Source organism: Rosa rugosa, chromosome 3, assembly GCF_958449725.1.
Source record: "Rosa rugosa chromosome 3, drRosRugo1.1, whole genome shotgun sequence".
Classification (NCBI taxonomy): Eukaryota; Viridiplantae; Streptophyta; class Magnoliopsida; order Rosales; family Rosaceae; genus Rosa; species Rosa rugosa.
The window spans coordinates 16,036,315-16,064,216 of NC_084822.1; the positions used below are offsets into that span (position 1 = coordinate 16,036,315).

The window sequence follows — 27,902 nt, forward strand, 5'->3', positions numbered from 1 at the left end:
TGCCTGACATTCTCATTTATATTGTTTATACATTTCTTAGTTTCTTTGCTTTTTTATTAATTGCTTTGCATTTCGTTACTTTTTATTAATCTAAAGTCAACTACCAAAATATTGAACTCTTCAACTCATTTGTGCATATCCACTTTGAGGCTACAAGTTAGTGGCTTTGAATATGTTTGGTGTGAGCTGAGTTGAGCATTGCTAAGCTTGGTGCCTCGATTAATGTTTATAGTTTTTATTTTATTTTTTTCATTGTGTACGTGCTTTTTAGTGTCGTACTGGCGATTATCTTGGTTAGGTCCAACACATATTCCCGAGGTACGATAATTCTGGGCTTAATATTTCTCTAACTAATTAACACCATTTGTACGCTTGCGAGTATATGATTCACGTTAGTGAGTAATGACATTTTTAGTTTATATTTTTATTTTACACTTTTATCCTTTTGTGTTTTTATTATAACTTGCTTTGACTTAGACCAAAATGATTACATGGACTCACTTTTCATTCTATTTGTGGAAATATGATGATCTATAAACCGTCCCTAACGAACCATCGGCTCATGTATAAGCATGTAAACCTGCTTTGACTTATATCACAAAAATTAGTATTGAAAACAGATTTTATTGATCAATCAATTAATTAAAGAGCAGAAAGAAAGTAAGAGCTTTGGAGAAAAACATGTAGACATGTTGTCTTGAAAGTCAAACGATGTGATTAAGAAATCACATAGCATGATTAGAAAGAAGCAGGAGCAATGTCGTCTGGAGAGGGGCCTGGGGCGGCAGCATCGCCGGAGCTCATAAGTTCAATCATGGCACGGTGAGGGTTGAATCCTTGTCTCTCACACAGATCAGGCAAGAACAGTCCTACAATTTAAAAGAAATACTACATATAAGCATGTATTAATTAACCCTTTCATTCTGGATTTTCTTTTTCTTTTCCTAATGAAAAGGAAATTATTTATCACAAGGAAGGTACATGACACCATCATCGGCAGAGAATGAAAAGGAAGCATCGATCACCATGCAAGAAATGTGGAAAGATTCTTAGGTGTCTTTACGAACAAACTACATTTTTTTTTTTTTGAGAATGGAACAAACTACATATTTGTTCTACTTTGTTTTAGAGTTTGGGTTCTAAGAAAGGAAATGTTTTGGATGTAATTATTAATTAAAATTCTTTTATGCACGTGCAAGTGATTTAACATTGATCTCAGCTGTCTATATTTCTAGTCAATATTTTTTTAATAATAAAAAAGTATATTTGATATTATCCAACCGTCTATTTATGTTGATGTAAGTGCACGTCGGTACTCTAAATCCTCTTCCATTGTGAATTACGTAACTTACCGTCCCTGGCAGACAAGTAAGAGTAAAGTTCAAAAATGTTGGGTAACAGTTGGGAGAGCAAAGCTTGCCCATGAACTGAGGCTCAAGATGGGCATCGGCGGAAATTCCAACGGACTTTCTGTCAACACCGCAGGCATTCACACACTCATCTGTCTCCATGTACTCGGCCAAACCATCAACCACAACCTCTTGTTAGTGAAAATAAAGTAGCTACAGTTAGTTAGAATGGTTGTTAGCTATTTTCCAGATAAGTGACAAGTGTCGTATTTCTGTACGTTAGATTAGCTATCTCTCTTACTATAAATACCTACACAGCTGTAATAAATTCATTACGTCCAAAAATCAATAACAGAAATCTGTTTGTTCTCTCTACTCTTCATTTTCTTCATGCTTGCTTTCATGGTATCAGAGCCAGGTTTACCTCCTCTAAACCTGCAACAACAACAAACTTGGACTCTTGTGCCCTTACCTCCTCATAGAAACTTAGTATCATGCAAATGGATTTTCAAACTAAAGAGAAATGCTGATGGATCTATATCTAGGCACAAGGCCAGGTTAGTTGCAAGGGGGTTTAGTCAAGAATATGGTGTCGACTATGAAGAAACTTTTTCTCCAGTGGTTAGACATACAACTGTTAGGCTACTTCTCAATTTGGCTGCTCATCATGGTTGGAGGTTACATCAAATGGATGTTAAAAATGCTTTTTTACATGGCCAACTTAATGAAGAAGTGTATATGTCTCAGCCTGGTGGTTTTGAAAGTTCTGAATTTCCTTCACATGTTTGCAAATTACAGAAATCACTCTATGGATTAAAGCAAGCACCAAGGGCATGGAATGAGAGGTTTACTGCTTTCTTGCCATCCATTGGATTCAAATCATCCCATGCTGATCCATCCTTGTTCATTAAAACATCATCTCTCTCAAAGGTTTATCTCTTACTTTATGTTGATGATATTATAATTACTGGAGACAATGAACAATTAATCACAGAGGTCAAAGAAGCTCTACAACAAGAATTTGATATGAAAGACTTGGGGGATTTACACTTCTTTCTTGGTTTAGAAATTCAATATGTTGCAGAGGGTCTCTTTCTTTCTCAACATAAATATGCTAAAGACTTGTTACACAAAGCAGGAATGGATGCATGTCATTCTCATCTTACACCCTGCCAATCTGGAGTCAAATTGCTCAAAGATGCTGGTACACCTTTATCTTCTAGTGATATTCCTCATTTCAGAAGTTTAGTTGGTTGCTTGCAATACTTGACCTTTACACGACCTGACATTGCATATAGTGTCAATACTGTGTGTCAATTCTTACACAATCCTACAGATGTTCATCTCAATGCTGCTAAACGTATACTTAGATATGTCAAAGGTACTATGAATCATGGCATTTTGTTCAGAAAACAATCATCGACTGTGCCTATGTGTCTACAAGCCTACTGTGATGCTGATTGGGCAGGGGATCCAAATGATAGAAAATCCACAACTGGATTTTTTATTCTTCTTAATAATTCTCCAGTTTCATGGTGCAGTAAGAAACAAACTGCTGTCTCCAGGTCTTCTACTGAGGCCGAGTATCGAAGCATGGCTGACACAACATCAGAATTACAATGGCTCAAACACCTACTTACTGATTTACAAATTCCTCTTTCTCAAGTACCTACATTGCATTGTGACAATATATCTGCCTTAGCACTTGCTTCTAATCCAGTACATCATTCCAAGATGAAACACGTTGAAGTTGATATTCACTTTACTAGAGATAAAGTCAAGGATGGTTCTATCACACTTCAGTTTGTCTCCACTCAAGAACAACCTGCAGATCTTTTCACTAAAGGCCTCTGCTCTCCTCAACATTCATACTTGTGCAGCAGCTTGATGGTTGTTTCACCACCCATCCAGCTGAAGGGGGGTGTTAGTGAAAATAAAGTAGCTACAGTTAGTTAGAATGGTTGTTAGCTATTTTCCAGATAAGTGACAAGTGTCGTATTTCTGTACGTTAGATTAGCTATCTCTCTTACTATAAATACCTACACAGCTGTAATAAATTCATTACGTCCAAAAATCAATAACAGAAATCTGTTTGTTCTCTCTACTCTTCATTTTCTTCATGCTTGCTTTCACCTCTGATGTCCGGCACTGATACTCTACGCTTCCATCGTTCTTTGCCATCGTCTCGATTAAACATCTTTTCCCGGCGGATGACACCGAAAACGTGCATACATCACTTGGCAAATCCTCACATACAAAAGCAGCTGAGAAAACCAACAGAAAAGAAAATTAATACCACACATATTCTAATATATGGAAATTAATAAATGCCGGTTCAAGTGTGGATGAGTGTGTTTAATTAATGCTTGAACGCTCAGGTTCGGAAATAGAAATTTATGTACCTAGAGCTGCATGGATGAAGAGAGAGGAGAGGAAGAGAACCAATGGAAGCTTGGCCGCCATGAGGTTTGATTCCTTTGACAAACAAAAGAGAACTAAGATAGAGAAGTTTAATTTGTTTGTGAGAGATGAAAGAAGAGAGGGTATGATGATGTTATGAACTATGAAACTGAAATGGTTGAACGAGCTATCAGCTATCTATATAGAGAGTCCACCGGCTTAAGGCTCTGAATTTAATTGCTATTCGAAGTTTGGCTCCGTCAAATATTAACGAGTCTCGGCCTTTATCACGTTCCTCTTAGATTATTAATTAATTTGTGCTGTCCTTAATTTTTGGTTTCTTAATTACCATTCTAAATTTTTTTTATTCTCTTCGTTTTATACGTGCTTTCTTATTAAAGCCTAGTTAAGACGTTTCGTGTTGAATAGCCTAGCGTGTCGAAGTTTCCAGCAGCTTGTAGAGTCTCTACAATGCCTAACTAGAGACTCTCTGACCCCTGAGTTCTCTTTTCCTGTGGAGAATGACAATTCCAACCCTTCAAAAGGGAATGAGATTATTATTGTCTAGTTTGTTTTAGTCAGTGTCTTAGTGAAAGTACTAGAATGGCCTAGAGGGGGTGAATAGGCAAGTCACTTCTAAGTACAAATAATTTTATGGACGTTGCTAAGGGATTGAAAGAAGCTTGCTATCCCTAATGAACGAAAATAGATTAAATCAGAACTTTAAGTGATCAGCCAACACAGAAGAACAGAAAACAAAATGAGCAAAAGCACAGGAATTGTTTACGCAGTAAAAATCCTCAAGGTGAGGTAAACAACTGCGTGGCCTTGACTCTTGAAGGCCAAGTGCTCAAGCACACACTATGAGATAGTAGTCAAATTACAAAGTAGACTTACAACCTCTCGGATAACTCTTGACTCGGTTACCTCTAGCTAAACTCATTCTAGCTGGTTGAACTACTCCACATCAATTTGCTAATGCCTCTAGTTGCGCTTCACACGTCTCAACTTGTCACTCTTCAATTCTTGATTGTGCTTGACTCCTAACTGAACTCGTAGGACTTCCAAGATATAAGAATGATATGGATGATGTATGAATGAATTCTTGACTCACTAATTCACTTAGACATGGAACATTAATTCATTTGATCAAGACACATGCAGCTTTGCCTTATGAAACAAAAGAACTTTTCTATTGTGCAAAGCTTAAAGAAAAGAAACCTAATGCAAGACATATATATGCGTCAAGAGTAGACTCCACCTAAAACAATTAGGGTGTGATAAATACCAATAAAAGTAAATTGACACCTAATAGGAAACAAATTTCCCTAAAATATAATATGCAAGAAGAACTGATTTTATCCTAATAAAACGAGATATGTGCTCTAAACAATACACGTCCAAATCAGAGAATTAAACACTGACAGAAACACTTGATATGCCATTCCTTTTAAAAACCCGTACAAGGTGAGAATACTAAACATAACACTTCAGGATTGAAGCACAACTAACAATCTTGGAACTTAATCATGCACAATGTAATGAATGAACCTTACCAGACCTTCCATACGAGTCAGTAGGATCCTGTCTTGTGTTTCAAGCCATGAACCTCAATTCCAATTGTTAAGATCATTCTTCTCAAACACACTCTTAAGCTAGAACTCTCTAGTTTTGTATAAAGGGAATGCCAACATACAAGTTCTTATACTAACAGTTAGAATAATGTTTATGTTAGTAGAAGATTTTTTAAAAGTTTTTGTAGAAATATCTGGCTCTATCCACTATGCCAAAAAACGAATCAGACGCAGTTTTTCACTGTCGTCTGATAGTGAAAATTGCTGTTGTTAATACTCCTGCCATCTGATGCAGGTATCAGACGACATCGCGAAACTGTTGTCTGAATCAAATTTGGACAAGCGCTAGCATTAATATGCATGTTGTCTGAATACCAAAAAGGACAACATACGACTATGTAGAGTCCGTTGTGCAAGTCATATTAAGTCGGCAACAATCTCATGGAAAGTAACTTTTGAAGCAAAGTTTGACAAGATCAGTTGTGTAGAAACTGTTGTCCCTTTAAATGTTCTACATCATTTTTTTGAGATAACGCTGTTGTGTGAATTGAAGCAAAACAACAGAATTTTGTAGAAAGCATTGTGTGTTTAGATTTGATACTACAGAACATGGTACTTTATTGTTGTGTCTTTTTTTGTTGGACAATTGAAAGTGTTTGAAAAGTATTGTAGTTAAATTGTTCATACAACAGTTTTTAAATTCCATTTTATGATGTTCCATTGTTAGACAACAATTTCTATTTGGAATGAAATGGCATGAGAGAGGCACAAGACATATATTACTAAAACCAATTGACTAACATATTCAAAAACACATCCATTGATTGAACATTCAAAACCAGTTCATTACATCATCATCCCAACATCAACATAATAATCCTACCTAAACATAAAGGCCAAAAACATCAAGGCCAAAAACATCAAGGCCAAAAACATATTGTACTTGTCCCTATACAGTTCCTTCCTCTTCCTTCTGATCAGCAACAAGATATGCAGAGTAGAACTCAATACCAAACTGGCCAATCATGCTAACAATAGCTCTAGCAACCTAGACTTCCATGATTTTTGCCATCACTTCACACATATGTCCCTGCACAACAATAGTGGATGACTGTACAAACTATACTAGGCCCAATTGATCAGAAATCTAATCAAAAGCAAGACTATGAAAATCAGTTTACAACTGTTAGTTGCATCCAACATTCTTGGTGAAGTGATGGGGGTGCATAATCCTGAGCTACTTGTAGACTCGCACATCTGTGCCTGGGCAACAATAACAGAACAAACACACAGTAGCAATTTAAGTAGCTGAATATGTCAAAATTTGGCAACTAATTAGCGCTTATCCGACTGCTAACCTCGGATTTGTTCTTGGCAGGGAAAGAAGTTGGATGCAGATTTTCTTTTCCATGTACAAACTGCAAGAAAATTAAAGTTTGGTCAAGTCATTAAAAAAACAAACAATTTGCTTGCACAACTGAACAAATCATCTAAAAACACCAATCAGATTAGAGGAAAGTATAAAGGCAGCATAACCCATGTAATATAACATGGCAAACCATTTTCTATAGCAAGTGTAATCATTTTGGCGTAGGATCTCTGTGTGTAATCAAACACTTTTTACTTTTAGTTTTTCATTGCAATGCCAATCTACATAACTGTTTAGTTAAATGTACTTCATGCTTCATGCTCAGGGTGTAGCTAAGAGAACTTCTGGTGCTCACTTCTCCACTTCAAAGTTTAATTAACATAAACCCATCAACCAAAAGTCTAGCTTTTAATTTTACAAAGCTTAGTGAATGCAGAATCGCAGAGAATGAAAGCAAAGTGGTTCTAAACAAAACTTAGAAGTAAATGCAGCTTTTCCTCCTCAAAGCAAGGCAATAGATCATCGGAAAAGAATATAATACACCTATAATAGTATGATTAGTTAACGATAAATAAAAGATAGAACATAATCAAAACTAATCCTACCTAAACTAATCCCATTATGTGTCATTTACAAGTCAATGTGCAGTAGCATGCCAGACCAAAGATAGTACCCTCACCTTCCTCATGGGTTCAAACTAGGCCCTCAAATTTCATCGGAAACCTTAGCATTCTCGGCCTCCAGCCTTCTGTGGCTGTTGAAGCCCCATTAATAGGGGGTCCAAGACCTTTGGAAGCTTCCAGTAGAGCTTGTAGTTCAGATTGTCTTTCATACAACCTCTCTTGTTGGTTAAGCAATACTTTGATTTGGTCTGAAGAATAAAAAATGTGGAATAAGCATAAATTACAACCATTTGAATATATAGGAAAAACATGGTAGAGCATTGTATTTCATTCATGAAAATTCCTACTCAAGTGAACTGAGAGCCTAATATGGATTACAAGACGAATCATATTATTTGCAATGACAAGAAAAACAATACCACAAAAATTGAGGATAAGTCAAACCTAATACATCTTATAAATATAAAGGCTTATGCAAATGTGAGGTATGGGAAAGACAAAAGGTAGCCAGACATACCCCTGTTTCGCTGCAACCCATGATCACCCAACCATTGAGGCAATCACTGCACCCTCCCTAAAATCCTAATAAACTGGACAAATGCCTCTTCCAAAATTCCTGACCTTTTCAGAAACATCAACTAATCTACTCCATTGTACAATTAAACTTAACATTTCTACTCATATGTACTACAGCCTTAACAATATCATTCAACTTGACCCATTTTCAAAAAAGCTACTGTCTTTACGTAAAACTCATTATTGAGTGAGAATATTACTTATTTCTTGAAACTGATCATTCTGATTTATCACAATAGCCACGAAATTAGGTTTTAGGTTAATAATGAGCCCAAACTAGAATAGCAAAATGAAACAGATAAAAGAGTTTCAGAGCTGAAGAAGAAGAAGAAAGATGGCGGAGGATAATAAGCACCTTGGAAACTTAATTTGAATTTCAACCTCCACGTTCAGCAGCTCTTCTTCTAATAAAGCCTCTCTGGTGAGTTGGAGTAACAGTTGCAAATGGGCATCGTGGCCTCCATTTCTCCAAATCAAAGAGACCTAAGTAAACCCAGTCAATTCAAATCAAACAAAGAACAATATCAGTGTCACTAACAATCACAAACAAATGAATACTTAGATCTTGAACAAAATCTTTCAGAGACTCTGAAAAGAAATAAAAATCGAAAGAGATGGAGAGAGAGTAGGAAGAACCTTGAATCTGCAAACCCAGAGTACCTGATGCCGGTTGTGTTCGGTTCCTCCGTCGCCGGCGTTTGGTGCTCGAAGTTGCACCAATCGAGAAGGATAGACTCCATGGGGGACGGTTGGACCAGTTGGGGTTCGGATCTCGAAGCAAGGACGTGGTGCCGTTGGACGAGAAGCACCGGCAGAGGCGATGGTGCTGGTGAGGGGACGAAGGCCGTTAACGAGGGAGAGACAGTAGCTGTGGAAAAAGAGCAGGAGAGGAAGGCGGAGACCGCGAGGGTTTCAGGGAAGAGCGAGAGAGAAAGAGCTCAACCTAGAGAACGAGCTCAAGTCAGAGAATGACCTCGTGGACAGATCGGAGAAGAAGCTCCAGGCCGCTCAGGTCGGAGAAGGAGCTGAGGTCGGGGGCGAGGGTCTGGTTGGAGAAGACGCTGAGGTCCGGGGGGGGGGGGGGTCAGGTTGGAGACGCTGGAGTCGAAAGTGATAGTTTATTCACTTTGTGTGTGTATGTGATGAAGAGAGAGAGAGAGTTGGGGAGCTGGGCCTCCGAGAAGAGAGAGAGGTTGAATCGATCTGAACATTTATTTTTTCTTTCCCAAAATAAAACGATGAGGTTTGTGAAAAGCCAGGAGTTTAAATTTTGGCCAAAAAATGCCGCCCAATGTCAATTGTCAAAAGAGGGAGTCAAAAAAATTGAGTTTTGGCTAAGTGTGGAACTCAGACAACATAAATTTATAGTCATTGTCTGAAGTAGAGTCCCACAACAGATTAAAACATTAATAAATAACTGTTTTCGGAAGCCATTGTCTAAAGGAGACTTGCACAACAGAATAAAGTAGACTGTTGTCTGAATTAGATTGGTCAGACAACATCAAAATACCACAATTGTCTAAATAGTAATTGCACAACATTCAATGTAATAACTGTTGTCTGAAATAACTCACTCAGACAACATCAAAATATAACCATTGTCTGAATGACAATTGAACAACATCAATGTAATAACTGTCGACTGAATCGAAAATTTAGACAACAGAATAATTCTTGCTGTCGTCTGATTATATCAGACGACAGTTAAAAATTTCGCTGTTGTTGAAGTGTGTCGTCTGATTCATTTTTTGGCATAGTGATCGCACTACAATGGAGTGCTTGGCGTTTAGGATTAAATAAAATAGAATGTCTACGAGGCGAGTTGATTTTGTTAACATAGACTACGTGGAGCTTACATTGTTTATTTAAAGTAGTCTTTTTTGTACTATTATTTGGCTATGAACTAGGGTCATATTAATTTATGAACTCTTTATCTCAAAAAAAATTTCCTAACTAGAGCTCCATTTCTGGAAATTAATTTAGACCCTAATAAATAAATCAACTTTTTTTGTGGTTACAAATGTTAAAAGTAGGGAGACAAAAAAAAAAAACCTAGAGAGGTTCATCGGCCAAATCCCGTACTTTTTCCACTCGTCCGGTGATAGCCGATGTCGGCGCTGGCACTTGCCTCATTGATGTTGTGTCGCTGCCGGACGGGAATGGTTTGTTAAGCGCCCTTTTAGCTTCGGGGACTGCAAATTCTGAAGCTTGACGGTGGTGGCCGGCATAGTTTGGATAAGCTTCTTCTGTGGCATGAAGGTCGTGGGTATCATTTTGAGGGAAGGCGTTGGCGGCGGATTGGGTTCGAACTTGGTTCTGGATGTGATATGAGCGGCGACGACAGGCTAGTGACGCTGTGAGGAATTGCATGCGGCAATAGGTGCAGGCTAGGGGATCCAAATCAGGCTGGGTTTGGTCTAGCTTGTACGGTATGCTCTTGCCGATGTCTGGCGGCGTCGTGGTGGTGGTGGATTCCTTCAGGAAGGATGACGACAACATGCTCATGATGGCGGCAGGACTGTCCCGTGTTAGCGCGAGGGTTCTGCACAGAGAGGAAGATTAGGCTAGGCTGGGCCTATCCTGTTTGGGCTTTGGATGTTGTTGGTTCTATGGGCCTTTTGGGCTGGTTTTGTTTCTTGTTTGCAATAAGTCCCTTTTTGGGAAGTAGTGGGCTCTGGCCCAGTCTAGGCATTTTGTTATGTTAGTTTTTTTTCTAGTTGTTAGTTAGGTGACAAACCTCAGTCATTTTTAGCTCGATCGGGTTTGTCTTTTCTATGTTAGTGGAAGCTCCTCTAGGAGCCTTTGTAGAAGTTTCAACTTACCACAATGGCGTGCTCGACGTTTGGAGTCAGGTAGAATAGATTGCCTACGAGGCGAGATGTTTTTATTAGCATAGACTACCTTGAGCTAGCAGTGTCAAAATAGAGTAGTCTTTTTATACTATTCTTTGCCCATGAACCAGGGCCATATTAATGTATGTGCTCTTTATCCCAAATGTTAAAAGTAGGCTAGCTGGAATTATGTAATAATTATGTATTTGAATTTATGTTTCCTGGAAGCATTTATGTACCGATTCTCTAGGAAACGTATCCCTAAATCCCTAATATACACCATGTCAAAAAGGCCTTCAGACGACAGAACTGTTCTATCGTCTGAACGAACAAAAATGTGTCGTCTAGTATGGTGTCGTCTCTTGGGGGCATCAGACAACAGAAGTGTTCTGTCGTCTGATTTTCAGACGACATAAAAAAATAAAAGTCTTGTGTCGTCTGATGAGTTTTGCATTTTGGGAACATTGTGATTTGTATCTTTAAAAGCATTCAAACAACATTTTTTTTTATTGTCTGATAAACAAAACAACCACAGTATTTTTTAAATACTATTGTGTGAAGTATATTTGCAAGACTTATTTGTGTGGTCTGAATGCCCTGAAATAAGAAATATGAAGACTCGTATGTAGTGTCTTCTCTCATACAACAACATTTAAAGGTTGTGCTAATTTACTTTAAACGACAATTATATGTGGTCGTAATGAGCATCAAAGGACAATTAAGTGTCATTCTAGGGTACATACATACGACACTTAAGTGTTGTGTGAAAGGTTTTTTATGAGGTCTTTTATATTGTCTGGGATTGATTCCAGCCACACTTATTTGTTGTTATTATACGTTTTAGCCAACACTTTCATCTAACTTATGTTGTTGTTTTGACATTTAGACTACAATTTTCTGTCGTCCCAATGCCAAAAAGACAATAGACTTCTAATTGTTTTTTGTGTTGATTTTATTCAGCTGCAACCACACATTTTGGTGTGCTTTGTTGTAGCTATCAATTTGAGATAACACATATTAGTAGTCCCCTGGCCTGTTACAATTGGTATGCATGCATCTGAAAATTAAAATTGCCCGTTCATAAAACCATAAAATACACATCCAAAATCATTCATTGAAATTTTCACTAATCCACCATTGTCTCATGTACACAAACCTAATCATGAGCATCAGTTCAAAATTGCCCATATCTACTCATTTGAATCTGCAGACAAGTCCAAATACTTAATGAAGGAAGAATTTCTACTAGACACAAGTTAAATATACAAACTAGCTAGCTGTACTACTGCATTACACCTGGTGGCTTCCCCTGGGGATCACGTAATCTCCATAATTGTCCCTTGACAGCTTCCTACACAAAAGCATGCATGATTATCACCAAAATAGGGGAGAAACAAACATAACATGTTAATAGATCTGGGAAACCATATGATGATACGGCCAATAGATCATTGGATTGACAGTGTGAGCCTGAGTCAGAACTGAAATAATGAGAGATTTGATTCAGGATCTAAGCCAGTACCACGCGGATTTGGATGCAGCCTCAATTGAGAAACAAAAGCACAAAACAATGACAGGTATGTGTGATAATGACTTGTAACTCATATACATAATCAAATGTTCAATATTCTGAAAGTGAGCTAAGATGCACATAATCACCTGCTGTTTGAACTGTCAAGGGTGAAGTTGTTGGCAACTAAATTACTGCAAATAGACCCAAAGAAATTCTCAAAGTTAATGTCATCGTATAAAGTATATAAATGCAAGGACATCCTACCAAAACAAAATCGTTATGATTGCTGGAAAAACTGACACTGATAAACTAGGTCAAACTGATATATAAAAAAGTAAAGCAGTTATTAAGCTAGGAAAAACAAAGAATCATGTTGCAAACAGAAAAATAAATATGTACTGCAATATTAGGACATACAGCTGTAAACTTGTTCCGTTGACCCAAGAAGGAATGCTCCCAACTAGATTATTGTATGATAAATCTCTGCATACATGTCATGACAAATACATCAATTACATAGTTCATAGCTTCATACAATTAAATATAATAATACCAAGACCATTATCAAAATTTAGGCATTGGTCAAGCCTATCGATACTCTGATATATGATTTTGCATCATATTAATTTGAATCTAAAACCCCTATTTCTCCATGTTTTCCCATGAACCCACAAGATTATGGTTCAGGATTTCTAGCAATGAGAGGCCATATCTTGAGAAAAAAAATTGACTGACTGACTGAACAAGTTGTAGGACAAAGAATGGGCTCCTAACCAACTTGATGGGACATAAATAGTAGATTAGTAAATTACTGAATAAATAAATGCAAGCCTCCTATAGAAAAAGTAGCTACGTTGTGGGTTGAACTTTACACAATTAGCTGCAACTCATTGCTATTTACTATTTTTCTTCTCATACTGTTGTCAAATAGTCTTGTTACGATAAATTCTAGTGGTGAGAAACATCTGTTCACTAGTTATTATAGCTCACTGCATATAAATCTGTACTTCTATGGAATTATTGCTTAGTTGTAGGCATTTAGTAAAAATTATCAACTAAAGAACAGTAGCATCTAGTAGTGAGGTCACTCAAAAAGATTATGAGTTAATTAGAAAAAGAAGTGGGGGCATTCAGAATCCTTCAAGTTCATGTAGAAGCTGATATTGTACAGTTCAGATAAAGCCGAAGTAAGTACATTATATTTATCAACAAAGAGATGACTCAGATGAGTTCATCAAATACAGAACATACTTATCAGAAAAATCAGAAAACTCCAAGTGTAATGAATTATGATGATGTTTAAGGAAAACATGCTGAAGTACTTACACATTGAGAAGAGATGAGCTTTTCGATTCAGAGAGAGCGCCATTCAACTTATTGTTTCCAATAAAAATAATCATGAAAACAGAAATACATGCCTCAATTAGTACTTGAAGAGTACATTTAGGAGGAAAATAAAACAAGTAAGAGCGCTTGAGATATTACAGGATGGAAAGAGAACTCAAATTAAACAGTGAGTCTGGTATTTGTCCAGTTAGATTGTTGAAGATCAAGTCCCTGGTAATTAAATAATAATAGAGTTACAAGCCTGAAGGACAAACACAATCAGTGGTAAAAATTCTGATACAGAAAATACCATTTATAGATGCATCCAGTACTAGTTAAATTCATTATAAACAATACAATTTTGGTTAACCATATAATACATTGCAAGTGATTTTAGAGAAGGGGATAGCATTGACTTTAGCATATGGTACTCTCCTTTATAGGTTGGACAATTTGGGTTTACTCAATATAATGGTCTTTAATCACCAAGAAAAACTTACAGCTGAGATAAACTTTGGTATCCTCCAATGTTGGAAAGAATTGAATCAGAAATGTTAGCAAAACATTTAGCTTACTGTTAGTGGAAAATATATTTTTCCTCCATAAACATTAAGCTTATAAAGCCTAGCTATAAGATGAAACTATTATCATTTAACTGAATTGGAACAAATATAGATATCGAGTATTTATTTAGAGCAGCTTACAAGGAAGTAAGCTTTGACCAATTTCCTATGAAGTCAGGTATACTGCCAGAGAGTTCAATGTCTGATGCCCAACGGCAACAAACAAATGTAATCATCTAAGAGATATTACATAAAAAAAAAAAAAAATCTACTGCATATATCTTAATGCTTTTTCATTTGGCGAAAAGAAACATGTTACCAAAACCAAGGTTAAAAAAGCACATGAGAGATAAAATCATTGAAAGACTCAGCCCACCTTATCAAGATGACCTTATCTGCGTAAAGCTAGATCACCCCCCACTGAACCAAGGTTCACAAATATCTGAGCAGTTACCAGAAGACGATTATAATCTAAAGCATTGTTCACTCTTCCAAAAAAAAAAAAATACAGAATACTAAATAAGTTCACCACACCTTTCCAATCAATGTTATGAAAAGTAGGACACCATGAATTACGACCCCTAAACATTTGAATAACAGTTAGCAAGAAACTTCGCCGATAAACTCTAAAATAAATGCACTGCAAGTCCATCTCACCATATAAACACACCTTGATTTCTGGAATACCAGACCCAGCTACTGCCGGGGTGTAACAATATAGAGAGAGAGAGAGAAAAAAAAAAAAAAAACCAAAACTATGTTGATTTATATGTACACCATGAAACCAGCCAGATATGATTTTTGTATTATATTAAACACTACATGATCCGCATAGAAACACTATATGAAACCAGCCACATATGATTTATATGTACACCATCAATCAAACACTACATGATCCGCATAGAAACAAAACTTACATGTTAAATCCGACATAAACATGACCAAAGTCCCCCTTCCAAGAGGCCTTCCCTTCTTCCACTTTGATAGGGCACAAGCTATGCTTTCAGTGACTCCACTAGTTCTATTGTTGGGCAAGGAAGAAGGGCTGGTATTTTAGAGAATAATAACACAACAAGCAGAGCTTCTAATTAACCTACCTGCTGCTACAAACATTATAAAACATACATCAACAGTGCCAAATGAAATACCTTTTGACTTCCTTAGCTGAAGAACCCAAGAGTTTCCTATTGGTGCCAAATGCAATACCCTTTCAGCTTCATTTTGCTCAATCCCATATCCATCTATACTCCTAATTCCATTGATTCCCTTAGCATAATCCAAGCCCATATCAAAACTACATAATCTAAACTCATCTGCAATTCAAATGCAACCAATAAATTAATAAGTATTAACATTATGAACAAACGATAGAATTCAGAATGCAACATAAATCTAGCCTAATAAATGGAATTAAATGGGGGAATCTCGAAATATTGTTACAATACCTCAAATATGTATTCACGAGTAATTTCAATCGGCATCACTAGAACAATTCAACCTACAACCGAGCAAAACCGAGCAAAAAAGAAAAGAAAAAAAAAATTCAAAACAGATGTTATAGCAGTGTAACATACAACTCAAAATATTGAAGCTTTATAAAGCTTGAGAGGTCGAGACAGAGGACAATGCCTAAATAAAAAGCCCAATCTTGAAACCCAAATGCAATCATATAAACCCTAGGCAAACTGAATTGAAAACAAATCAATTTTATATCTAGAAATCAAAGGAAAACAAACCAGATCTATCAACTAATGAACCAGAAAACTAATTAAGCCAGAGAGAGATACATATGTGTTCGAGCAGGTTACCTAGCCTAAAGCAGAGGCCGAGTCAACATGGGCGACGAACAGGGACAAAGCCAGAGCTAGAGAAGTGCATAGAATGAACAAGGAGTCGAAAGCAAACGAGAATGGATTCTTGGTGGTGAAGAGAAGCTTGTTGAGACATGGAGGACAGTAGGCTCTGTGGAGAACAACAAATTTGACGTGTTGTAGTCAAATATATATGAGTGATTGTCCATACTTGCCAATAAAGCCTTCCTTTCCACCATTTTTCCCTTGCCACACCATCGCTACTGTCGATACCGATACCTCCTCCTTTGGGTTTTTCTTGGATTGAAGAAGAAACCCAAGATTCGGTGAAAGCTTCCATCTTTAGGAGACAAAGCTCACCGTCATTGGAGCCGGAGAGAGCGAACCAGCAGTCAGGAGTGATATACTAGAGCAGGTTTTCACTGTGGTTTGCCTTATGAGCACTGACGTGGAACCGCTTACGCCCGGAGAAGGAGATAGTGGTTTGCGTCTCCCCTGTTGGGACATAATGATTTAGGGTTTATCTGTTTCACAGTCTGCAGGAGGAACCAATATCAATCTGCAAGAAGAAAAATCATGAACAAAATGTGAGAAATCAGACAAACCCCAAAGGTAAAAGAACACTAAATGCCCAAATTGAAACCATTGTCTTTGGAAGAGAAACATTCCGGTTCCAGGGATTGGATCTGAACATGATTTCCGAAGAGAATTTAATTGAGAGAGATTCTAGGGATTTTGGGTTTCAGGGAAGCAAACGAGAGGTGGAGAGAGAAAATGGGGATTTTCTATGGTTGAAAGAGTGAGCCGAGATGGGAAGGAGTAAATGTGTAGTAATGCCAAAAAAGACTTGGGAAAAAGAAAAAAAAGTGAAACTCACCTTCTTCACACAACACAATTGTGTTGTCTGAGTATCACCTCCATTGACTAGTCAGCTAGGGTCTCGACATTTTGAGAGGGAAAGGACTAGAACATTTTGGAGGGAATTCCAAATATTCTCTTAGGGTTAGATTTGAAATATCCCCATCTTTTACAACAACATATAAGTGTTGTCTGTATCTAATCATATTTTCAAAATGAAACGATCTTTGAGATAGGAAATCATCATCTTTTACAACTACACAAATGTGTCGTCTGAATGCTCACCATTTTTCCAAATTAAACCAGTATGGTTTTAGTCTATATTCAGACGACGGAAAAAAAAAATTATGTCGTCTGAGTTTGTCTGAAAAACTCAGACGACCTAAAACACTACTTATGTCGTCTGAAGTGTGTTGTCTGAAGGCCTTTTTGGCATAGTGATAGTTATATGCTTTACATTAATGTTTTCCAGGCTTTTTTTATGGATATATCTATAGTAAAGAAAAGAATAAAAAAAAAAACAGAAAATTGGATTTGATCACGGAAATATTAGCTTTTAATTTTGTTACCGTATGCCTCAGACTTAAGGGGGAGGATTAAGAGCACCGACATGAATGAGTGGTTAGATTACTTCAAATACAATTTTTGGTTATTAAGAAAAATGTTGAGTATAAATATTAAGATGTTAGATCATCTTACATGTGTTGGGTCACTTACACCATTAGTCATAAAATAATTTCCGCAGACTTAAAGAAAATTTTAATCTCAAATCAAATTCTTAATATCGAAACTAAATTCCGTTTGAATTCGAGTTTATCCAGAGGTACTTGAATAATTGTATGAATATAGCTAGTGAGCAAACCCTCGCTAGTTTTACCTTTTACCCTAGATTAAAGTAAAGGATTTTTCTCTAAAATTTTGAAAATGGTGCGGCTATTGCCACCCTACTGACTATTTTGTTCACCCTATATTCTCTTCTCAATCTACATATATTTTTGTAATTTCAAGTTTACTTGGTTCACCCATTTACAATATCTAAAATACCTTTTTCCAATATAAGGTTTAACTCGAATTCTTTTTCTATTTGGCCTCCTCCGCGTCTCGAATTCTTTTTTTGTTAGCACAACATGAGAACGATTGAAGATGATGAATGTTAAGAAAGCATTAGGGTTTAGGGTAAAGCTATGGTATGTTAACATTTCTCATACATCAACTCTTTTTACCACTTTAAGGATTCATGTTACCACTTTGAGGACTAATATTACTATTTTGAGGACTCATATGGTAAACTAAGAAAATTTACCACTTTAAGGACTCATGTTACCACTTTGAGGATTAATATTGTAATACCCCGGAAAATCCAAATTAAATTCCGTGGATTTTTAGAAATGATTTCACGATAGTAGGAGCGAGTACGAAGCTTGGAGAAGTTGTGGAATTAGTTCGAACGATTTTATTTTCGAAAACGAACGTTTTTAGGGGGTCAACAAAGTTGACTTTTTATACGTTCAAAATTTGGGAAAACTTCCTTCATGAAAGTTGTAGAGCTCGTCGATACGAGTTCGTGGACATGTGGAACGCATTATTCGGAGTTCGTATGATTAAGTTATGAATATTTGAAAATTGGGAATTTTCTATAAATAGGAAAAATAACTGTTTTTTTTCATTTAAGGACAAAAAAAATTTCTTTTTGCGGAAGAGCCCCCAGCCCTCCCCGATTCTCTCTCTCTGTTTTCCCTTCAGACCCGGTGGGTCGAGCTCGACCCGACCCGGCTTTTTCACCCCCCTCCGGCCACCTCCAGCTCCGGACCCGGACACCACGGTGATCGCCGCTCCAAGCCCGGCCTCCCTCCGGTGTCGCCTTGCCCCGCCACTGCCCCCAGATGGAGATCGAAGACACCCCAGCCAGGTGAACCCGACCCGACCGGAAAACCACATTTCCGGCGTTGCACGGGCCGATCCTCCCCATTTTCGTGATGTCCTCCTCCCCCTGATCATCCCTATGTAAGTCTTTCATCACGATTTTGAGTGTAGACCGCTAGATCAATGTTTGACTTTTTGGACGCCTCTGATTCAATCTAGGATCTGATCAGACGCACGAGATTAATCCAACTTCAACGCTTGATCTAGGACGATCTAGGCCAAACCAGACTTAGCTCCAGGTATGAAAGTCGACCACCCTTTCATTTTGAACCAGTTTGTAGTTGGTCACTTTGCCATCTGAGGTGGTTGACCGGCGTTGACCGCCGCGTTGACCGCCCACTGACCACCGCTTGTGGCGGCGCATCAGACCATATTTCGAGTTTTCATTATCTAGGTGATGATCTATGCATCCATACGAGCGTTTTGATATATAACATGGTCATGTTAAAAAAAGTTGATAAATAGTGGATTTTCGTTTTGACGTTACTATTTAACGTTTTTACGTTTATCTTCGGTTTACGATCTGTGAAGATCTGACCATCGGTTTTGCTTCAATTTTGGATATGTTGATCGTATGACTGTCCCGGTGACTTTGTGAGGTCACGGGCGAAGATCCGACCGTTGGATCTTCGTATAATTGAGAAATAGTGATTCGGAAGGCGATTCGTGAGAATCTGACCGTCGGATTTTCATATAATTTTATGGAGATGTTTGTTAGAGTGATTCAAGAAGATCTGAGTCTTTAATGATAATTTTGGAGGATGATCCTAAAGGCGATCCGTGAGGATCCGACCGTTGGATCATCATTTAATTCAGATCCGACCGTTGGATCATCATTTAATTCAGATCCGACCGTTGGATCATCGTTTAATTTGAATCTGAGCGTTGGATCGTCGTTTAATTTCATTTATGAGTTGTTGGCTAAGTTAAGATCATTATTGGATTAGGTTATCGACGGATTGATTTGGCGGACAATTCGGGAAAATTGTTGTTTTAGCTGTTAAGAAGACGCAGCTGGATTAGAGGTGAGTAAACCTCACGTGGTTCATATTACGAACCCAATATATTTAATTGCTTTATTTTGCAATCATATGAACTATTGTTGGTGTATTAGACATTCCTGTGTGAATGTCTGTATATATATTATTACGTGAAATAATATGTATTGTTGGAGTTGTGTTGAGTTTATTGTTGAGAAACAATATATTGTGAGAGGTATTGAGTTTATTGTTGAGAAACAATATATTGTGAGAGGTGTTGAGTTTTATTGTTGAGGAACAATAAATTGTTGTGATCTGTGGAGATCACTAGGTCACGAGGTGACCATGGCATCTATTAGTGAATCACGCTCTCGTACCGGGCTGGTGGTTATTAATAGTATTAAATCGTAATCACGTCTGTGGCCGGACGAGTGGTTACGTTCAGTTAGAGCTCTAGTCTGTCTGCCAAATGTGGAGTGACCTTATGAGTGAAATTGAGAGTAACTCATAAGTGTCAATATATATATGGTAACCTTATGAGGGAAATTGAGAGTAACTCATAAGGGTCTATATATATATATGAGTCTGTCTACCAAATGTTGGGAAATCTTATGAGCGAATTTGAGAGTAACTCATAAGTGTCTATATATATATATGAGAGTGAGGGATCTTATGAGCTAAATTGAGAGTAACTCATAAGTGTCTACATATATATATGAGAGTGAGTGACCTTATGAGCTAAATTGAGAGTAACTCATAAGTGTCTATATATATATATGAGAGTGAGAAAGTAACGTGGGTTTGTGGTAGTCTTGAAATCTAATAAATCAACAGTTCTTTCTTGTTTACTCATACTGGCTGTAAAAAGCTTACCGGGTTTTGTGTTGTTGCAACTCCCGGTACACTATTCAAATTGTGTAGCGGGTAATCCTACAGGACAGGAGAACCAGGACGGTGATCGTGCGGTTAGAGCAATTGTTAGAGTTTTACAACAATTGTAAGTTGTGAGGTGTGTTATGCTCATTTGAGCTTTATAAAATATTGTGAGAGTGAATTGTAATAATGAACTCGAAGTTTCGAGATTTGGTTTTTTTGTAATTGTAATTATTCAGGTTTCGGATTTGAATTTATCATTCAAAATCCGGGGCGTGACAGTTTGGTATCAGAGCGTAAGGTGCATATTTGGTGATGTGTCAATACCTTCCGAGTGATGGCCCGTCTGCAGCGGATCCCCATCGTGTGCTCTTTGGTATTGGCTAAGTCATTGGGTATGCGTGAGTGTTGGGAGTTGTTTAGGCCGCTAGGTCGTTTAGGGAACGTGAATACCTTCCCTATAGTATTGACTTGGTTAATATGAATTTGTATTTGACTTATACTGTGTTTTAAGTGTTATACATGTATTAGCCAAGCATACTATACTCCTTAGGTGATGGATATTCGAAGGGGTTGTACTTAGAACCTTACAGTTGTCTTGTAGGTTCGTATGGGAATAAGTTCAGTGGCCGCGAGTTACAATCCTTGAGGAATAGGAACCTCTTGATTCAACTCTGTTAAGTCAACGAGGATTGTTTTATGGAAATGAGGTTCTTTTGATTGTTGAAGTGTTTGGTTGAAGGCATGGTGTGGACCTATGCTCGTCTGTAATGTGGATACGAGTATTAATCGATGGTAATTTTGCCTTTTTAAGTTGAATATACTAATGTTCTTGAATAGATTCTTGACTCATGTGGAGTTGTGAGTAGTGTTGCGGTTAGGGAAGGAATTATTGCGGTTACTTCTTCCTTGTGCTTGTAAGTTGTTAAGCAGGGTTTAAGGTGCGAGACAAGAATTTTATTTTGTGCTCGATGGTTAGAGATGAGAGACCATTGTTTTGGGTTGTCGTTGAGTACTATAATTCCTTCAGAATCAAGATTGTTGGTAGAATTGGAATTAGTAGTAGTTTTGGTGATTCTGAATTTGAATTGAGTTCGCGAGATGTGTCTTATATACGTGGTTGATGTTGCTTGCATCATTTTGGAACGATACGTTACGATTCACAAGGAAAACTGGATTTGAAATTTATTCATTTGAACACCATGGGTTGATGACCTGACCGTGACTTGTGAATATAGTTTTGTTCAAGTGAATGAAATTGAATTTTGTGGCCTTTGTGTGGTGAACTAGTTTTCTTAAGTTTTGGATCGTAGTATGGAGATGGGCTGCAGTGAATTTGAAGTTGTTGTGTGTTTTAAGTTTAAGTAGGCGGGACACTTAAAGTTTTGCAATGGAGTTGATTTTGGTGTAATTAATTGGGAGAGTTAGAATCAGTTCTTGTGAATGATGTTGGATGAGAGTGTGTGCCTTTGGTGATTGATTTTAGGTGTTATAGTTAAACGCAATTTCGGATATTGATTTTAGTGATTTTGTTAGGTATCCATAGTGGTTCAAGTGAATTACTATGTGATATGGAGTTTGATTTGATTTCTGAATCGCTAAATGTTAGGGATTGAATTGTGGTGAGTTTTTGTTGAAGCAATTGATAGATGGAATTATCGAGATTCTATAAGAGTTGTAAGAGTAACTCTAAAGACGTGGGTTTTTCCTAGCTAACTCAGGATGTGTTTAGCTTTATAAATCCCTAATCCTATCGATGAAATTGTTGTGTTTGGTTTGACTCAGAGGATACTAGCTAGACCTCGATGCGACTTAATTGATTGTTGGATTCTTTTTGAGTGATTGTTTTTATTGCATCATTATGAAAGATGTGTGCAGTAGAGTTGTTTATGGTTTTGAAAACAGTATTGGGTGACCAAGGTTCGATCCTTGGTGTTGTTGTTGGTTAAACAAACAGGAAAGAAAACATGCACACCATCTTATTGAGTTTATATTACAAAAAAAAAAAGAAAAAAAAAAAGAAAAAAAAAAGCGAGGACTATGCTATACTAAGCCTAGTCAGCAGCTCCGGATGGGTTGAGGCTGAGCTCAAGAGAAACGTTTGAGCCACTGTTGTAACCGCCTGAGCCACCGAAATAGTAATCATGTGCACTACCTTCCTCGGAAGTAGTCTTCAGGTTACCAAAGACGTCCTCGCCGTGCACGGGGAACAGAGGAAGAGTTTGAACCTCCTGGTGATCTCCTCCTCGTTGTTGCAGGGATGTTTGTCCTCCTGTTGTGCCAAAAGAGTTGTACTAGTATTAGTGTTGAAGTGTGAGGAAGAATATGAAACAGAATTTAAATCAAGAAATCCTTCATTACCAGTAGAATAGGTGGAACCAAAGTTGAGATCAATGGATCTACCATCATCAGTAGAACTAGTGGACCCAAAATTGATGTCAATGGATCCACCAGCTGGCCCAAAATTGATGTCGATGGATCCACCAGCACCAGTAGAACCAGTGGACCCAAAATTGAGATCAATGGATTTACCAGTACCAAGAGAACTAGTTCTCATGGGCACTGGAGCAGCCTGATTACACCTATTCATCTGCTTCTCTCGAGCCCTGACGTTCTGGAACCAAAAGTAAATGTTCTTACCCTCAACATACCCATACTGGTTCAGCTGGAGACAGATCTCGTGAATCTGCTCTGTAGTTGGGCACTTAAATCCCTTGACATAGTAAAGATCCTTGAGGATTCTTATTTGTTCTGGAGTAGGAATCCACCTGGTACGGCTTCGCCAGAAATCCATGTTGGCACTACTTCCAGCTGCTTGGGTGTTTCCTCCCTCCTCTGTTGGTTGCTGTTGTTGTGGTTCCATTTGTTGCGGGGTTTGGAGCTCCATTAGTTGCAGAGTTCGTGGCTCTTGGGTCATGGGGTGAGAGGATGTGGAAATCGAGGAATACATGGTTTAGTGTTTGAGGGAGATTTTGTTAGAAGGATTGGAGTTGTTGAACTGGTGATTGGAGATCTGAGATTCTCAGAGGAAAGATGAGATCGAATCTTCAAATGGAAGAAAAGATCTGAGAAAGAAGGATTGAAGATTTGGAGGAAAAGATTGAAGATCTGAAAGTTCAGAGGAAAGATGGGATTGAATCAACTAGATGGGAGAGAAGATCAGAAGAGAAGGATTGAAATTGATGAAGAAAGGATTTGAGAAGAGAAAGGCTGAAGAGTTGAGAGAGAAAGGCTTGAGCTCGGAAGAAAATTTCTTTTCTTTTGGAGTGAACAGTTTTTCCCCAGAATGCACCTATTTATAGAACAAGGTGAGCAGATCTCCACCGTTGGATGAACGATCTCAGAATTTGAATCCACGCGTTGGATTAAAGTCATCCGAAAACCCGGAAAAGTTGTTGGCGCGTGGAGAGCGTGTGAGGGGACAGGCCGAACCTCGAGATGCTGTGGCAGACAGCTTTAGCCGAAAGCAGATTTGACTGCCGTAAATCACGGAAGGGATAAGCCGTGACACAAGTGGGCCGTACTTGGGCCTGTCTCGGATCAAGGCATCACTGTAGCTGTGGGTGGAGGCCTGATGGGCCGAGTTTCAGAAACAGTTTTGGACATGATGGGCCGAGTTTCTGAAACAGTTTTGGATGAGTTGGGCCGGATTTCTGTAACAGTTTTGGATACGTTGGGCTGGGTTTCTGCAACAGTCTTGGATGTTTTGGGCCGAATTGTTGAAACAGTTGAAACAGTTGGTTTAAATAAAAGGATTGGTATGGATAATAACGTGAGCAGCCGTGCTCGAGTGGTTGAGTGTACAGTTCGTGTACAAGAGGTCTGAGGTTCGAACCTCGCCTCTTGTTTATTTTTATTATGTTCGTTTATGACATAATAAGTATAAAATTTGTACACATTATATTAAGCACAGCTTGTGCTCCAGTGGTTGGTGGGCAAAGCCCTTGTGCAGCAGGTTAAGGTTTCGAACCTTGCCTCCCCCGTTATTTTATTTATGTCGCTTATGACATAATAAATATAACACGTGAGCATATATTAATGAAGGCAGCTCTTGCTTCAGTGGTTGGGAGCAAAACCTTCGTGTTTGAGGTCGGGAGTTCGAACCTTACCTCTTACAAATATTTTTGGATCTCGTATATGCTTGATATACGGACGTATATACGGTATGTACGGTATACATACGTATATACGATCTGTACGGTATGTATACTTATATACAGTTGTACAATATGCATACGTATATACGGTCTGTACGGTATGCATACGAATATACAGTTGTACGGTATGCATACGTATATACGATCTGTACGGTATGCATACGTATATACGGTATGTACAATTTCATACCGTAGCCGAGCTGGAAGTTGGTGGGCCGATTGGTAGGCCCAAATAGTAAGCCCGAATGGTAGGCCCAAATGGTAGGCCCAAATGGTAAGCCCAATTGTTCGGCCCGAATAGTAGGCCCAAATGTTAAACCCAAAGTGGTTTGGGCCGGTTCGAAATGTGGATGGTTCGGTTTCTTCGGCCCAATTGGCCAGCCCTAGTGCTTAGCCCAAGGATTGAGCAAGCCCAAGTCATCATCATTGGGTGACATAATTTATTGGCGTGCTTTTGGGGATGATTTGTTTTGAGTGATGCATCTTAAGTTTTACTATGGAGATTTACCGTGATGCTAATTGAGTAGCGAAACACTTTGTGAGAGTGTTTACTGTGCTTGTATGCCAGTACAGAGTGATGATCTATGTGAAGATCTATGTGATGATCTATGTGAAGATCTATGTGAGGATCTATGAGATGATCCATGTGATGATTTTGTGTAATTGATGTGGATTGATGTTGAACAGTTGTGTTGTGCGTTTACGTTTGTGATGAAAGGATTTAGTGGCCATAGGAATGTATTTTTATACAAAGGGTTGAGGCTCTGTAGATTACTACAGATTTGGAAAAGATGGAGATTCTATGGTTAGGTCAACCTTAATCGAGAGGAATTGACTTACGCTCAAATTTCGGGACGAAATTTCTTTAAGGAGGGTAGACTGTAATACCCCGGAAAATCCAAATTAAATTCCGTGGATTTTTAGAAATGATTTCACGATAGTAGGAGCGAGTACGAAGCTTGGAGAAGTTGTGGAATTAGTTCGAACGATTTTATTTTCGAAAACGAACGTTTTTAGGGGGTCAACAAAGTTGACTTTTTATACGTTCAAAATTTGGGAAAACTTCCTTCATGAAAGTTGTAGAGCTCGTCGATACGAGTTCGTGGACATGTGGAACGCATTATTCGGAGTTCGTATGATTAAGTTATGAATATTTGAAAATTGGGAATTTTCTATAAATAGGAAAAATAACTGTTTTTTTTCATTTAAGGACAAAAAAAATTTCTTTTTGCGGAAGAGCCCCCAGCCCTCCCCGATTCTCTCTCTCTGTTTTCCCTTCAGACCCGGTGGGTCGAGCTCGACCCGACCCGGCTTTTTCACCCCCCTCCGGCCACCTCCAGCTCCGGACCCGGACACCACGGTGATCGCCGCTCCAAGCCCGGCCTCCCTCCGGTGTCGCCTTGCCCCGCCACTGCCCCCAGATGGAGATCGAAGACACCCCAGCCAGGTGAACCCGACCCGACCGGAAAACCACATTTCCGGCGTTGCACGGGCCGATCCTCCCCATTTTCGTGATGTCCTCCTCCCCCTGATCATCCCTATGTAAGTCTTTCATCACGATTTTGAGTGTAGACCGCTAGATCAATGTTTGACTTTTTGGACGCCTCTGATTCAATCTAGGATCTGATCAGACGCACGAGATTAATCCAACTTCAACGCTTGATCTAGGACGATCTAGGCCAAACCAGACTTAGCTCCAGGTATGAAAGTCGACCACCCTTTCATTTTGAACCAGTTTGTAGTTGGTCACTTTGCCATCTGAGGTGGTTGACCGGCGTTGACCGCCGCGTTGACCGCCCACTGACCACCGCTTGTGGCGGCGCATCAGACCATATTTCGAGTTTTCATTATCTAGGTGATGATCTATGCATCCATACGAGCGTTTTGATATATAACATGGTCATGTTAAAAAAAGTTGATAAATAGTGGATTTTCGTTTTGACGTTACTATTTAACGTTTTTACGTTTATCTTCGGTTTACGATCTGTGAAGATCTGACCATCGGTTTTGCTTCAATTTTGGATATGTTGATCGTATGACTGTCCCGGTGACTTTGTGAGGTCACGGGCGAAGATCCGACCGTTGGATCTTCGTATAATTGAGAAATAGTGATTCGGAAGGCGATTCGTGAGAATCTGACCGTCGGATTTTCATATAATTTTATGGAGATGTTTGTTAGAGTGATTCAAGAAGATCTGAGTCTTTAATGATAATTTTGGAGGATGATCCTAAAGGCGATCCGTGAGGATCCGACCGTTGGATCATCATTTAATTCAGATCCGACCGTTGGATCATCATTTAATTCAGATCCGACCGTTGGATCATCGTTTAATTTGAATCTGAGCGTTGGATCGTCGTTTAATTTCATTTATGAGTTGTTGGCTAAGTTAAGATCATTATTGGATTAGGTTATCGACGGATTGATTTGGCGGACAATTCGGGAAAATTGTTGTTTTAGCTGTTAAGAAGACGCAGCTGGATTAGAGGTGAGTAAACCTCACGTGGTTCATATTACGAACCCAATATATTTAATTGCTTTATTTTGCAATCATATGAACTATTGTTGGTGTATTAGACATTCCTGTGTGAATGTCTGTATATATATTATTACGTGAAATAATATGTATTGTTGGAGTTGTGTTGAGTTTATTGTTGAGAAACAATATATTGTGAGAGGTATTGAGTTTATTGTTGAGAAACAATATATTGTGAGAGGTGTTGAGTTTTATTGTTGAGGAACAATAAATTGTTGTGATCTGTGGAGATCACTAGGTCACGAGGTGACCATGGCATCTATTAGTGAATCACGCTCTCGTACCGGGCTGGTGGTTATTAATAGTATTAAATCGTAATCACGTCTGTGGCCGGACGAGTGGTTACGTTCAGTTAGAGCTCTAGTCTGTCTGCCAAATGTGGAGTGACCTTATGAGTGAAATTGAGAGTAACTCATAAGTGTCAATATATATATGGTAACCTTATGAGGGAAATTGAGAGTAACTCATAAGGGTCTATATATATATATGAGTCTGTCTACCAAATGTTGGGAAATCTTATGAGCGAATTTGAGAGTAACTCATAAGTGTCTATATATATATATGAGAGTGAGGGATCTTATGAGCTAAATTGAGAGTAACTCATAAGTGTCTACATATATATATGAGAGTGAGTGACCT

The 27,902-nt window shown here is 38.3% G+C and overlaps 2 long non-coding RNA genes and 1 pseudogene across 2 annotated transcripts; all 3 read right to left on the reverse strand.

Annotated features, from left to right (window-relative positions):
* Positions 1-738: 738 nt before the first annotated feature.
* Positions 739-3,933, reverse strand: LOC133737317 (uncharacterized; annotated as a pseudogene).
* Positions 3,934-11,896: 7,963 nt separating this feature from the next.
* LOC133735657 (uncharacterized) lies at positions 11,897-12,702 on the reverse strand. Its single transcript, XR_009859198.1, has 3 exons — positions 12,653-12,702; positions 12,382-12,426; positions 11,897-12,073 (listed from the first exon to the last, which is right to left on the reverse strand). It is a non-coding gene; the product is annotated as an uncharacterized LOC133735657 (long non-coding RNA).
* A 1,792-nt stretch (positions 12,703-14,494) lies between these two features.
* On the reverse strand, positions 14,495-16,282 carry LOC133735547 (uncharacterized). Its single transcript, XR_009859095.1, has 6 exons — positions 15,936-16,282; positions 15,573-15,625; positions 15,276-15,440; positions 15,045-15,148; positions 14,659-14,705; positions 14,495-14,566 (listed from the first exon to the last, which is right to left on the reverse strand). It is a non-coding gene; the product is annotated as an uncharacterized LOC133735547 (long non-coding RNA).
* Positions 16,283-27,902: the final 11,620 nt, after the last annotated feature.